Here is a 13,383-nt window from a genome sequence, read left to right on the forward strand (position 1 = left end):
AAAGGGGCCTCGGCACCTGTTCCCCACTTCACCCCCAGCCCCGGCTCCCCACCCTGCCCGTCCTGGAGACACCACGCAGACTCTGTCCTCTAGGACCTCAGATCCCCACTCAAAAAGGTGAAGGAGAGGAAAGCCAGAGTCAAAGGGGCATCTGAATGAAACGTGGCAGCCGGGGGGGACGCGGGCGTCAGGGCCCCGGGCTCCCAGCTAGCAGGGGGCGGTGGGCTTTCTGGAGAGGCCTCTGCATTGGTATTCTCTGTCCCTCACAGCCCAAATTACACCGACTCTCCTGGGACCCTTCATTGCACGTTGTCGCTTCAGCAAAAGGTTACGTATGAGAACGTGGAAATCCCTCCCGCATGTTAACTAAAAGGGCATTTTTCAAACGTACAGGGAAAACGGCCCCTTTTACGGTCTCTGAGATGCGAGCGGGCACTGGACTGAGCGTCAGGCGCTGGGGCGCTCGCCCCCGCCCCGCTGTGCGGCCAGTGCCCCGTCCACAACATGGGGGCCCCCATCGGGGGCTGGGGGCGGGGGCGAGGCTGGAGCGAGGGGTCGCAGGCACCTCTCCTCCTCCCCAGGCAGGCCCCGCCTGGGGCGCCCTTCTTTTCTCTTCTTGCCTGGAGGACTTCTGGAAAACACCTTCGAGACCCAGCTTGAATGAGTTCCTCAGCTCTGACACTTTACAGATGAGTTTAGAAGACGTGATCTGCCCAGATGAGCGAAAGCTGGGGTGCCGGGAGGGGAACCCAGGTGTGAGCAGGCGGGCGGACAAAGCCGGCGGCCGGCCCTGTCTGAACCCCCCCCCCCCCGCTCTGCCTGCGCTGTGACCTGCCAGCTTTCGGAGAAGCAAAAAGTGGGATTTGTACGTGAAATCCGGTATTAATTTTAAAACCCTGTGCTGGCCAAACAGTGCCCATCTGAAGGCCTCATCGGCGGACAGCCTCTGGTCTGAGTTCTCGAGCCCCTCCTGGGAGGACGGAGGACAGGACGGGGTCTGCTCAGAGATGGGGAGGCTGTGAAGCAGGGCAGGGGGTGAAGGCAGGACTGCAGAAAGCACGTCTAACTTTCAGGAGACTTTTTAGGCTGGGGTGCTCTGCTGTCAGATGGGGATGAGTGCAGAGCTCCCCACGTGAGAGGCTCAGAGGGACCCTAGGATGCATGAGGGAGGATGGGGAGGAGGGAGGACCATGTCCCCAGGGTCAGTTCCCCTCACTGTCGTTTTCCCTATTGGTCAACCCCAAGAGAACTTGAGCCCTGGACGGTGGGAAGATGCCCAGAGAGGGGCCACGCCCGCCTGGCGTCACATGGCAAGGGGGCCAGTGAACGACACGCCCCTGGTCACCACAGTGTGGTCCCGGAGTCCAGCTCCCCTTGCCCTTCCCCAGACCTAGGACCCCAAACACCGGAGTGTCAGGAGTGCTGTGGGAAGGCCTGTCCCGCCTGGGACACCGCCCTGGGTCATCCTTGCCCAGAGGGCCCTGACCCACCGTGGCCCGACTCCTCCAAGCCTCAGTTTTTTCATCTGTAAAACGGGGATAAGAGGAGACTCTCACGAAGGAAGTCTGAAGACAGGGGATAACTAAGCGCTCAGGACCCGGCACCCGGAGGTCTTGCAGAGAGGATGCTGGCAACAGGAGGACGCCAGGCCCCCTTCCTCTGCCTGCCGGCCCTACCCTGCCACCCCCTCCTCCTGCCCTCCCAGGGCTCTGGGTGCCCCTCCCGTTCCCCTCTCTCGGTGCTGAGCTTTCTTTTAGGGAATTACAATCTGCTGGGTTTAATTACTGGTCCCCGAGGACCACCACCTCCCTCCCCAGCGAGACTGCGTGATCTGCCCCTGGCTCAGCAGGAGCTGGGAGCAGCGCCCAGGTCTACACAGCAGCTCCGCGGGGTGGGGGGTGGGGGGGCCGCCGGGGAGACTGCGAGGGAGGACGTCTGGGCTAGGGTTGGGGTCAGAGCTCTCCGCGAGCCAGCTCAGGCCCTGCAAGGAGAACTGGCGGCCCAAGGACACCAGGGTTCTGCGTCTCTCCTCGCGGGGGGCCACCTGTGGGCCTCTGCAGGAGAGCACCCTCCCCTTCCCGGATCTTCGGAACAAACCCTCCGCAGCAATCAAGGCCCAGACCGGCTTCAGCCTTCACCCGGGCCTCTCCTGCTCCCTCGTCTGACCTCCAGAGCTCTCCTAGCCCTTTCCTGCCTCCAGGCCCCCAGGTGTGAGGCATGGTGCTTCCTCCGGCTGCCAAACGCCTCCCCTCCTCCAGGAGGGCCACCCTGACTCTCCAGGGGGCAGGGCCTGGATGTGCCTCCCCTGGGCCAGACCCACAGGCCTGTCAGCAAAGATCTGAAGAACACGGGCCTGACCTGTGACCCCAGCGCCCACCAGATGCCCACCAACCCGGCTGGTGAGTGTGCAGCGGGTAGGGCAGGCCTGGGCATGGGCCCTCTGCTCCCACACCCTCCCCTTTCAGACGGCGAACGAGGGTGGGGTGGGTGCAGACATGCACAAGGCTGGTCCAGGGGCTCGCAGACCCAGGTTCAAGGCCGGACACAGAGGGCGGTTACAGGGACCCCCGGGTAACTGCTGTGAAGCCAGGAGGCTGCAAACCGGGGCCCCTGGTGGGTCGCTGGGTGAAGAGCCAACACATGCAACCCAGAAGGTGTCACGCAAACATCTGAGTCCTGGTCCCTGAGACGGTGGGAGGCAGCAGCCAGGCTGCAGCCCACACGCCCCCGGCAGAGCGGGGCCGCCACCCCCACGAGGCCAGGCCGCCCCTCCTCGTGCCGCCACGAGCCTGCCCTGCGGCCAGGACCTCCAGGGCTACGGCCCCCAGCAGAGGAGAAAGGAGGCACCTCAAGGCCCGGGAAAGGCAAGAAGGTCGCAGTCTTCAGGAAGGCAGATGCTATGTGGGTCTGGAAGGCCTGGGGCAGGCAGGCTCTCTGCCTGCTTCCCTGCAAAGGGCCTTTCTCTCTCCCAGTGATGACCCTGGGATCGGGCAAAGGAGCTTCTGGTCCCATCAGCTCCTCCAACTCCTCATGACACCACTTCTGGCCCCAGAACCCTCCCCTAAGAAGCTCCCCTAAGAATGCAGGACCTGGTCCAGCAGGAGTATCCCCTCCTTTTCCCCAGACGCTCCACCTTTGATAATGTAGCTTCCGGTGGGTCCAATGAATTTCTTAGTCCCCTGGAGGCTCCTACCAAGACAACAGTCCCCTCAACCCCAGACCATCTCCCCAAAAGCACTGAAGGGGGAACAGTGTGTCTCCCTCCCAGAAGCCAGCAAACCCAGGTGCCCCGAACGGACAGGTGTGCAGACCAACACTTAAGGAGCCTCTCTGTGCGCCAAGAAGCTGCCAGGTGTCTGAACAAACCTGCCCTGATTTTCCTTGCTTTCCTGACAGCCCAGTCAGGAGAAAGCTGTGCTCCCCACTGCACGCAGGGGAGCCTGGGCTCAAGGAAGCCGGAGAAGCCCTGCTCGAGGGCGGTGCCCTCCCTCCCCTGGGTGGGTTGGCCTGGGCACGCAACTCGTCGTCACTGAGTGTGTGGACAAGGGGCAGGGCAGCAGGCCACCTTCTAGACAGTCGGTGCCCCCAAACTCGAGGTGAACCGGTGTGCGAGCACCTCCCACTGAGTATCCACAACAATGCTCGATTCCAGGGTGTAGACAGAGGATCACTGGTTCCTGATGGTTGTGACTACCTGTTCTATGACTGCAGGCTCACAGGGCTGACCAGGGGCCCAGGTTTTCCCAGAAAGGTCTTGCTTCATGTACCCAGGAGTGTGGGGACACAGTGGCCAGCAGGCCCACAGGGCACTGTAGCTGGTCTGCTGTGGTCATCAGCCAGCTTGGGGGACAGTGGGAGAGAAGGGAGCAAGCCCTGCCCAGGCTGACGAAGACAACACGACTCGGACCCGAGCTGCCCCAGGCTGGCGTGTCATCGCTACGCATGTGGATGGCCAGCACAGCCTCCTGGCCGTGCAGCTCTGACCCGTGGAAGGAACAGTCTCAGGAGAGCTGTGTGGGTGACAAGGCCAGTCCTTGGGCCCTACAGAGGGAGGACCCCTTATATCATGGGAGTCTAGAGGCAGCTGGGAGCTAGGAAGGGGGTCTGAGACTTGGGGTCAGAGACTGGGTCCAGCCCGGGGTCCCCACCTTCTGGCTCCATGACTTTAAGCACATCACGTCTCCATAAAACCAGAACCACAAATGCTGACTCGCAGGATCTGTGCAAACAGGCTGAGCGCCCAGCGCATGCGTGGGGACCCATGGGGCCTGGCGGCTGCCACCCAGACATGCACACACCAAGGCTCTGAGGCGCAGCACAGAAGTGCCCATGCTCACAGGACAGCTGCTCCAGACCTCGGCCTCCTGGGGCCTCAGAGAGCACCACCGGGGCCCGGGTGTCTGCCAAACTCAAAGGAGAAGCTGAAATCTGCCTTGGGCACCTACCCCCAACACCTCACCACCTGCCCCCACCCCCAGGTGTGCTCCCTTCTGAGGGCCGGGTCTTGAGCTGGTGTGCCTGGCAGAGGGATCCTGCCCCATTCTGCACCCTCTGGCCTCAGCCCCGTCCTCACCCTGGCTGGGGGATGTGAGCAGGAACGGCTCAATCAGGATATAATCGTTTTTAATTAACGTGCGGATCATTTCACAGGCTGATCTCCTTGGAGACCAGAGGGAAGACGGTCTTTTAAGATTTTCTTTTGCCTCCCCCCCAAGTCGAAGGCCGCCCCCCATCACCCACCCAGCCACAACCTTGAAAGCAGCACAAAAGCCTGATGCCTGGATCCCTCCTGGGGCCATCAGGAGGGAAGTGTGCTCACACAGATAAACATTCACGTGCCCCAACTCGGGAGCACGCTCTCCCCCTGGGAAACGCGCACATGGGATCAGAGACCCAAAGACACAGCACACACAGGTTCACACACCCGCGGGCCCGAGAAACAGTACAGATGGGGCCAGGGCACACAGCCGTGAGTGTAGATGCAGCAGCCCGGCAGGCACACCGACCCTAAGAACACTCAAACAGGACCAGACACACAGACTTGTGTCCCAGCACAGGGACACCACAGGAACGCCACACCCACGGAGGGCTGCCCTCAAGCTTGCTGGCCGCCGGGGTGCTGGCAGAGAAGGGAGCAGAAGGTCCTTGTCTTGCGATGGGAAGTCAGAGCCACAGTCACTTCGCCCCAACACGCACCTGTGGCCCTGGCCTCTGACCTGGGCATGCCCTGACACCTGCCACACAGGGAGCCCCTGGACAGAGAAGCCACCACCCAGGTCCACCCGCCCTTCCCCCCGCCTGGTCTGGAGCCTCTGGGCCCATGCCCCAGCCCCGCCCCCGTCGGAGCGATGCCCCGGCTCCCCCTCCGGGTGCCCACGAGGCCCGGGCGGCCAGGGGCGTGGGGCTGCTCTCCTTTCACTTCCACCAGGTCCTTTCCTCACTTCCTTCCTTCCTGCCCTCCCCTCCCTCTCTACTAACCCCTTTCTTTCTCTCTCTGTCCCCCCCAGTCTTTGGGCCCATCCTTCCTTTTCTCCCCTCTCCTCCTTCCCTTGCCTCTTTCCCCTTCCTCCCCAGGGGCCTCCTGGGGTCAAGCTAAGAGCAAAGGGAGAGTGTGAGATGGGGCTGGTCCTTCCCCACCGCCCCACGGCAGATTTCTGCGCCAGCACCTGCCCCCAGCTCCTGAGCAGACCCAGGGCTAGATCTCTGCATAAGTCAGTGGAGGCCCGGGGGCCGGGGCCCACTGGGGTCCTCTGACATCTGCAGTCCCACCCCACCCTCTGCACCTGCTTTGGTTCCTCAGCTTTTCCTCCTGGAAAATGGGATGGCAAAGAAGAAGGGGGAGTCGTGAGGAGGGGCAACAGGGAATCCGTGGCTGGCCGACCACAGGCTAGCCTCTCGGGTGGCCCCAGATGGCGTGGACAGCATGGACACGGCCCGTGTGCAGACACACGAGGGTCTGGTGCTCCAGTGGTAACACTAGAGGCAAGCTGTGTGCTTGTCCGCTTTTGAGGTCTCAGAGCTCCCATCTGAAACGGGCAAGGTCAGCCCAAAAGACCCCTGGGGGCTCTTCCCGGATGTGGAAACCAAAAGGCAGCCCAGCAGTCTGTTACTGGCTGCTACAAGCAGCTTCCAGCGACTGCTGTGTGACCTCAGGACTCACTTCCCTCTCTGGGCTCCCGTTTCCTTCTCTGTCAAAGGAGGGAGGCTAGGTCAGACAGGTGATTCATCGCCAAGGCACTTTCAGTTCTGATAGAAGGTTCTAGACTGTGGGGGGGAAGGCTAATAGTGTCCCACTTATCAGGGAAAAAACCACTGCAGGTGTGAGCAGCACTATTCCAAGGAAACCATCTTCAACACCCAAACAAGCCCATACACAGACACATCCTTACTGTCACCGGGGCGTCCAGAACGTGGAACAAAAGGGGAATTTTAAGTAAATGGTGGTGCAGCCACCCAATTGGAAAAGCCTGAAAACATTAAGCACAGTGATTATGAAGAGTTGGTTACAAAACAGGAAAAGGCTCCCGTTAGCAGGATATACGTCTGAATATAGAGGATGCCGCCACCGGGGTCGCTAACACACAAACCAACCACCAAGTCAAAGCAGACTGCGGAGAACACCAGCAAAATCTTAAGACTGTCACAGCCCGCCGAGGCTGGCAGTAGAAAAATTTTCTCTGTTTTTCAGATTTTCTTTTAACCATATTTTAAAACACATACATTGAAAAGACTATTAAAAATTACTAAATGCCTCCAATTGAGAAACTTTCCCCTTTCATTCATTTATTTTTTCATTCATCACTGATTCATTCACTCCCATGTCTGTCCAGGCAAAGCTGAGCGCCCACCAAGTGCCAGGCCCCCAGGTCCTCAGGGAACAGCTCCCACCTGCAGGAAACGGAAACCGCCAGGAAGGGAAGCAGCCCCACCGGTAACTACACCAAGGGGCTCGTGCCCTAATGGGCCTTCAAGTGAGCGGAAATCAACCCTGCCCGTTTCAGCCCTGCCTCCCTGCAGCTTCATCCCTGCCTGCCCTCAGCCACCAGGGCCTCAGTCTAGTCTGTGGGTCCGAAGCCCACCCGTAACGCCCAGGCCTCCAGCTGCAGGTGGGGAGTGAGGAGAAGCGCCCCCCCAGCCACTGCCATTTCCCTTTCCAGCCCCCGAGGCTCTAGCAGGGAACCCCTTTTCCCTTGGGGCCTCATGGCCACTACCTGGCTGCAGCACCTCTAGGCTCAGATTTCCACCTCCCCAGGTGCCTGAATAAGGCACTACCCTGCCAGGTGGGAGCCATGTGGGGTGAGAATGTGCCATCAGCCAGCGTCACCCTGTTAGCACGTCAAAGGGTCCACTCTGCATCCTGCTGTGTGGGGGCCGACAGATTTCTGGGAAGGGTTAACTCTTCATCCTCCTGGATCAAGCCACAGAGCAGCTTCCCCCTCTCCCCCAGGCACCCCCTCTTTAAGAAGAATTTCCTTCACCTGACTGCACTGCCTCGGGGTCCCTGGGCCTGGCTCCCTACCAGGGGAAGAGACAGCAGCCCCTTTAGCCGCCCATCCTCCCCCTCCGTGGCTGCCTGGGAATCCAATTAAGGCAGATTTCCACGGTCTCTCCCCCCTATTCCAACCAGCCTTGACCCTTCTGCCCCGCCCCTCCCCACCAAAAGGAGCAAAGGGACCCTGTGCTAAGTGTAGACACCTCTGACCCCGTGGCCCCCACTGAGTTGAGTCCCAGTTCAGGACTGCGGTCCTCAGAAATTCTCTGGGCTAGCACTCCCCTTGCAGGGTCCAGGCGGGAAAGGAGAAGTTCCCACCCCCCTTCCTCCCCTCCCCCAGTCCCTAGGGGAGGGGTGAGGGTCCGGATCTCCGGGTCACGGAGCAGCGTCTGCTGTGGATCGCAGGAGACAAACACTCCGTCATACACACACACATCACCCTGGGATCACCTCTGAAGCCCGCATTGTACAGGAGGGGAGGAGGCTGCGGGGGGGGCTCGACGTGCCTGGAGTCCCCAGCCAATCACGAAGCCCGAGACAGGCTGGAACCCACGACCCCGGCCCCGAACCCAAGCCTCCGGCCTCCACCGCGCCCCCCACCGCGCCCAGCCCATCCGACGTCAACGTCTCTAACCCAAACAAGCCCCTCCCCCTAAGGAGTCCCCCTCCCCCTGCCCCGGGTCAGCACCCCCTGAGAAACCGAGCTACGACCCCCCGCCCTCGGCCGCCGACCGCACAGGCGCGAGGTTTCATTGTCAGCCTGGCCACTGGGGCGCGCGTGAGGCGGGGGTGCAGGGCAGGGGGGCTGTCGCGGCCAGTGGGGAGGGGTCTCCAGGGGAAGTGTTCGAAGCCGCTCCTCCTGCTCTGTCCAGATCCGGAAGCCGCCGAGGGAGGAGGAAGGCGGGGGCGGGGAGAGCGCGACCTCGGCGCTCGCGGGCGGCTAGGAGGGGCTGCGGCGGCCGGAGGAAGCGCCCGAGGCGTCGGGGGCGCCGAATCCCCGGGGAGGCTGAGCTCTCGGGAAGTTTCCCACCGGTTGCCCGGAGCCGGACCGGGCGCGCGGGCGGCCCTCCCCGCCTGACCAGCTCGGGGGCGCAGACTGCGAACTTGAGCAAAACTCCTTCCTTCTCCGGCGTCTCTCCCCTCCCGTCCGCGGCCACTAGCCCCGCCATCTCAGCCCCCAGCCTTCTGCCAGTGCCACTGTCGCCAAGACCCCTCACCAATGTATTGTGGGGGAAAGGGGAGGGGGAATCCCTGGCACAACCAAACTGCGACCAAAAAAAAAAAAAGAAAGAAAGAAAAGAAAGAAATTCCTTCTCCTGAGACCGATTCCCTCAACCGGTGTGGAAAACCCCAAACAGGCTGATTGGCAACTCCAGCCAAGATCGCGGCGCCGCGGGAGGGGTGCCGATGGCGAGCGGCGACCCCCGCCGGCGACACCGGGAGCCCTAGCTCCCGGATCGGCCCCCGAAGACACAAAGCTCCGCCGCCAACAATACCTGCGGGCTCCTCCTGGGTCTCCCGGGCGCCGGCGCTGCGCGTCTCGCCGCCTCCCTTCCCCGCGCCGCCTCTCCTCCTCCTCTCTCGCTCGCGCGCGCTCTCCCCTCTTCTCTTCCAGAACGCGGCGGCCGGATGAGATCCTTGGGAGAAAAAAATGTGAGCGCTCGCACGATTCCTTTCTCTCCTCCCGCCGCTCGCGGCGGCCGGGGGCTCGCTCCTTTCTCCCTCGCGCTCCCGCGCGCGCCGCGTCTCTCGTGCCCCGCGTTTCCTTCTCAGCAGCCCCTACGAGCGCCCTCAGTAGCCATTATTCACGGGCCGCCGGGGGACAGGAGGTAGAGACCGCCCCGTGGCCGCATCCACTCGGCGAGCGCGATGCGGGCGCGGGGCGCGCGCGGGGAGGGGCGCGCGATGAGGGGGCTTGGCAGCGCGCAGCCCGCGCCCCAGACGCGGGGGAGGGGAGGAGGCGGAGGGGGTAGGGAAGGAGGAGGCTGGGGGAGGAGTGGGAGCGGGAGGAGGGGGCGCCCGGGAGACGCTCCCGCGGCTCTCACCGCAGGGGCTTGGGGTCACCGGCTAGGAGGCTCCGAGGCGCTTAGGGACTGAGGTTGCAGGGCGGGGGGCGGGTGGCAGTGAGTGTTTTCGTGCGCGCGCGCGCGCGCGCCAGAGATGGAAGGGGAGGGAGGGAACGCTTTAATATTTTCCCAGTGACTTACGAGCCCGTGGGTGAGCTCCTGGCTGCGCGTATGGGTCGGTGTGTGTATCAGTGTGGCTGTGTATTTCTGGCCTGTCCTCTGTGTGTATGTCACGGGGTTTGAGGGTCTGCTGCGAGCTTGTGAATGTGTTTCTGGGGCTCGGAGGCACCAAGTGATGCGGTGCCTGCGTTGGGTTGTTTGTGTGAGATTGTTTATAGGGGGTTGTGGGACTGCGCCTGTGTGGGCTGTGTCTGCTTGAGGGTGTGTGCGTATGGGATTGTGTCTGCGTGGGCCTGAGTATGTCTGAGGGGTGCCGGAACTCTGCGGGGGCTCGTTTGCGTGGGGCTGTGGTTGTAGGGGCGGTGAGCCCATGAAGGGCTGTGGGCCGGCGGGGGGCTGTGTTCTGCGTGGGGGGGTCCGCGTGGCGTCGAGGACCGCACCGCCGCAGAAGAGCCGCTTGAGGCGCGAACAGGCCGCGCTGGGGTCGGGGCGCCGCGCGACGGGTGGTGCGGAGGAGAGAAGGCGGAGACCAGGGGGCTTGCATCCCGCGCCCCCTCCGCACCAGAGACGCGGCTTGGGAGATCCTGGCATTGGCCGGCCCCGCGGTCCTAGAGGACCCCGCCAGGCCGGGGAGACACCTACGGGCTGGGGGCAGCGAGCAGCGAGCACTGAGACTCGGAGATCCGGGAGCAGCCTAGGGTGGGAGGCAAGGGCGGCCCGCAGAGGCGGGTTGCGGTCCGGAGACAGCAGAGAACTAGGCCGAGACAAAGAAGAGCGGGGCTGGGGCCTCGAGGCGGGACCGCACCTTCGGTTCCCCGGCGGCCCCTCCTCGCCCCAGTCCCGGAGCCGCCGCCCGAGCGGCCCCAGAGTCCTGGGGACGCGGAATTACGCGCCCCGGGCCGGGCCACGGTGGGGGGCTCTGAGGGAGCCGGCGGGCGCTGCGCCCCGGGGCTGTGATTGAGCGCTCGGCTGGCCCGCCCCTCGCCGCCCACGCAGCCATTCATTCACTCATCCGTCCTCTCCTTCCACCACCCTGCCACCCAGACACGTGCCTGGCCTATCGTCCGTCCACCCGATTATCGCGCCAGGGCTCATGCTGACGTGTCCGGGTTGGCTCAGTCCACTTTCTCGGGCTCGCCAGTCGGCCCATGGCACACACCTCGGCACACCCACCTCTGGCAGGAGGGGAGGAGCGCCCCCCACGACCTCTATCACTCCCGTTTTAGTCTTCAGTGACTGCCTGACCCCTGTCCCCACCTACTAACCCCCAGACTGCGGTCTTCATACACCCTACACCCCACCCCCGCCATGATTACAAGCAGTGGGATGGGGGAAGAAGGGGGTGTGAGAAAAGGTCTTGCGAGAAGATCGCTGTACCTCCAGGTGCTGTGCCTCTGAGGGCAGTCTGTGCAGGACCTGGTGGCATGGGGGCCACTAGGACCCCAGTGGCCAGAACAGTCACTCCCAAATCTGCCACTGGTAAAGTATCAAATGGGGACTCAAATAACAGGTCCCTGGGCTCGGGCCCAGACCTCATCGAGCCAATCACCCAAGCCTCTGCACACGGAATCAGCATCTCACAGCCAGGCTTGGGAACTGCCGGCCTAGAGCATCTTACAGCCTGCCCAGGCCCGAGTGCGGCCACCTGGGGCTAGACCAGATCTGTCTCCCAGAAATGGACCCTAACCTTGCCCTCTGGGCTCCGCTGGTAAGGATGGGGCAAAAAGAGGCCAGCTGCAGCTACTCACTCTCAGCCAGCAGGCCCTGGGCAGCCCTGCTCCTCCGTGGACCCCAGGCTTCCCATCTGTTTAGTATCTACCTTCAGTTATCTGGCCTAGGAGTTTGGGCACTCTGTCCTGAGGCTGCTGAGTCGACCAAGGGACACCCGCTGTGTGCACCATGCGACTGAAGAACCCCAGTCCCTGCTGGGACCACCGACCCAGCCACAGACGAACTCATAACCCCTGTCACAGTGCCGCCTGACCCTCAGCCTCAGACGGTCCCTGTCACATCCTGACTCGGCCACCTCCTCCAGGCAGCCGCCCAAAGGCCAGGTGGCAGGTGGAAGAACGAGGACAGGAGTGGGTGCCTCCTCCCCGTAGGGGGCAGGCACAGACTCCCTGGCCTCAGCCAGATCAGAAGGAAAAAGTCAGCTCCCCCAGCCCCTCCCCACCTGTCTCCTGGCTGTTTCTTCAATTCACCAGTTATGTTCTCACCTCAGGGTCTTTGCACTTGCTGGTCCTTCTGCCTGGAGTGTTCTTCCTTATGACCTAATGCACCATATAACTCACTGATGTACTTCTTTCGTAGGTGTTTTTGTCTGTTTGCTAACTGGCGTACCCTCCGTCCCTGGAGTGGTGCCTGGTACACATTTAGTAAGTATTTGTGAGTGAATGAGTGAGCCTGACCCCAGCCAGCCCAGGGCTTCCTCTTCTTTGCACCCACAGCCCCTCTGGAGAACAATGCGGGGGGTGGGGTGAGAGCAGCAGGGAAAGGATAGAGTGTATGACTCATCCAAGGTCACTTAGCAAGGGCCCTTTGTAGATTCTGGATTCCAAGCACACGTCTTAAGAGTCTGGAACAAGGTGGTGGAGGGATGTATCCCAAAGGGGAGCAAGGCCCTTTTTCGGCATGGCAGAGGATCCAGATTCACATCTGCCAAAGGAGGACAGCAACCGCCAAGCTGGACGGCCCCCAAGGCGGGATCTGCCGGTCTCAGAGAAGCCCGGTTCTGAGCACACACGATCCCCACCTAAGTTCCTGCTCCCTCTGCGTGTCTCAGTGTCAGGCCTGGAGGAAGCGGGGGTATGCACTTAGCAAATGAATAAGCAAAGTGATCAAGACTGAGACTCAGGTCTTCATGGTCCCCAACCCCTTGCTTGTTCCATCAGAGCCTAGTGGCAGGATTCCATGGGATGGTGGCGGCAGCGCCCAGCACCCAGCGCCCAGCCGGCCTTCCATTCACACGGAGGGACTGGCTGCCTGCCTGCAGACCTCCTGCTCCAGCCAGGGGTCTGACTCTACCGCCCACCATGTGAGTCCGGCTCCTGGCGGGGGAGTTCTGTGGGCCAGGGGAGGGGGGTTCAGGGTCTCAAAGGGCCAAGGCTTCCTGGGGCAGGGTGGCTGTGTCCAGACGCCACCCAGGGTTAAAAAATAAACAGGAGCCAGGGCAGGGACCCCAGGCAGGCAGTGTGGTCAGCAGGGCTCACTGACAGGCCACCAGAGAGGGGGTTCCACCCTGGTGGGCACGAGAGGCAGAGAGGAGGGGCATGCACTCCCGACCAGGCCAGGTGGGGGCCACTGAGACCCAAGAGTCACGGTCAAGCTCAGCCCTCGTCTGGTAACCCCTAGCCTTGGGGTGCCGTTGCTCTTGAGGAGAGGCCAGAGGGCCTGCAGGTGTCCCGGCCCGGGGTCAGAAGTGGGCCAGCAATTTCAAATTTCCATCTTTCCCTCAGACCAGTCACCCTCCCCATTCCACAGACCGGTTCACTGAGGTCGACCGCTGACCTGGCCCCAGCACCCGGCCTGCATGCAGCAGAGGTATTTGCCCAACTGCTTGGCCAGTGTTTACTGAGCACCTGCTATGTCCCAGGGACTGTTCTGTGTGTGAGGATTCAGAGCAAGGGAAGAGACAGAGCTGCCACTCCTTCCAGTCTGGAGACAGTCAAGAAACTGAGTGACATCGTGTGTGACATGTAGGTGAGG

At 62.3% G+C, this 13,383-nt stretch overlaps 1 protein-coding gene across 5 annotated transcripts in view; it reads right to left on the reverse strand.

Moving 5' to 3' along the window:
* The window catches only part of RAI1 (retinoic acid induced 1), a 102,378-nt gene that overhangs the window by 60,909 nt on the left and 28,086 nt on the right, over positions 1-13,383 (reverse strand). For all 5 annotated transcript variants that reach the window (XM_072938548.1, XM_072938554.1, XM_072938550.1 and 2 more), the window contains exon 2: positions 8,989-9,129. The gene's annotated coding sequence lies outside the window, so the exon portion shown is untranslated. The remainder of the gene's footprint in view (positions 1-8,988; positions 9,130-13,383) is intronic.

Source organism: Vicugna pacos, chromosome 16, assembly GCF_048564905.1.
Source record: "Vicugna pacos chromosome 16, VicPac4, whole genome shotgun sequence".
Taxonomy (NCBI): domain Eukaryota; kingdom Metazoa; phylum Chordata; class Mammalia; order Artiodactyla; family Camelidae; genus Vicugna; species Vicugna pacos.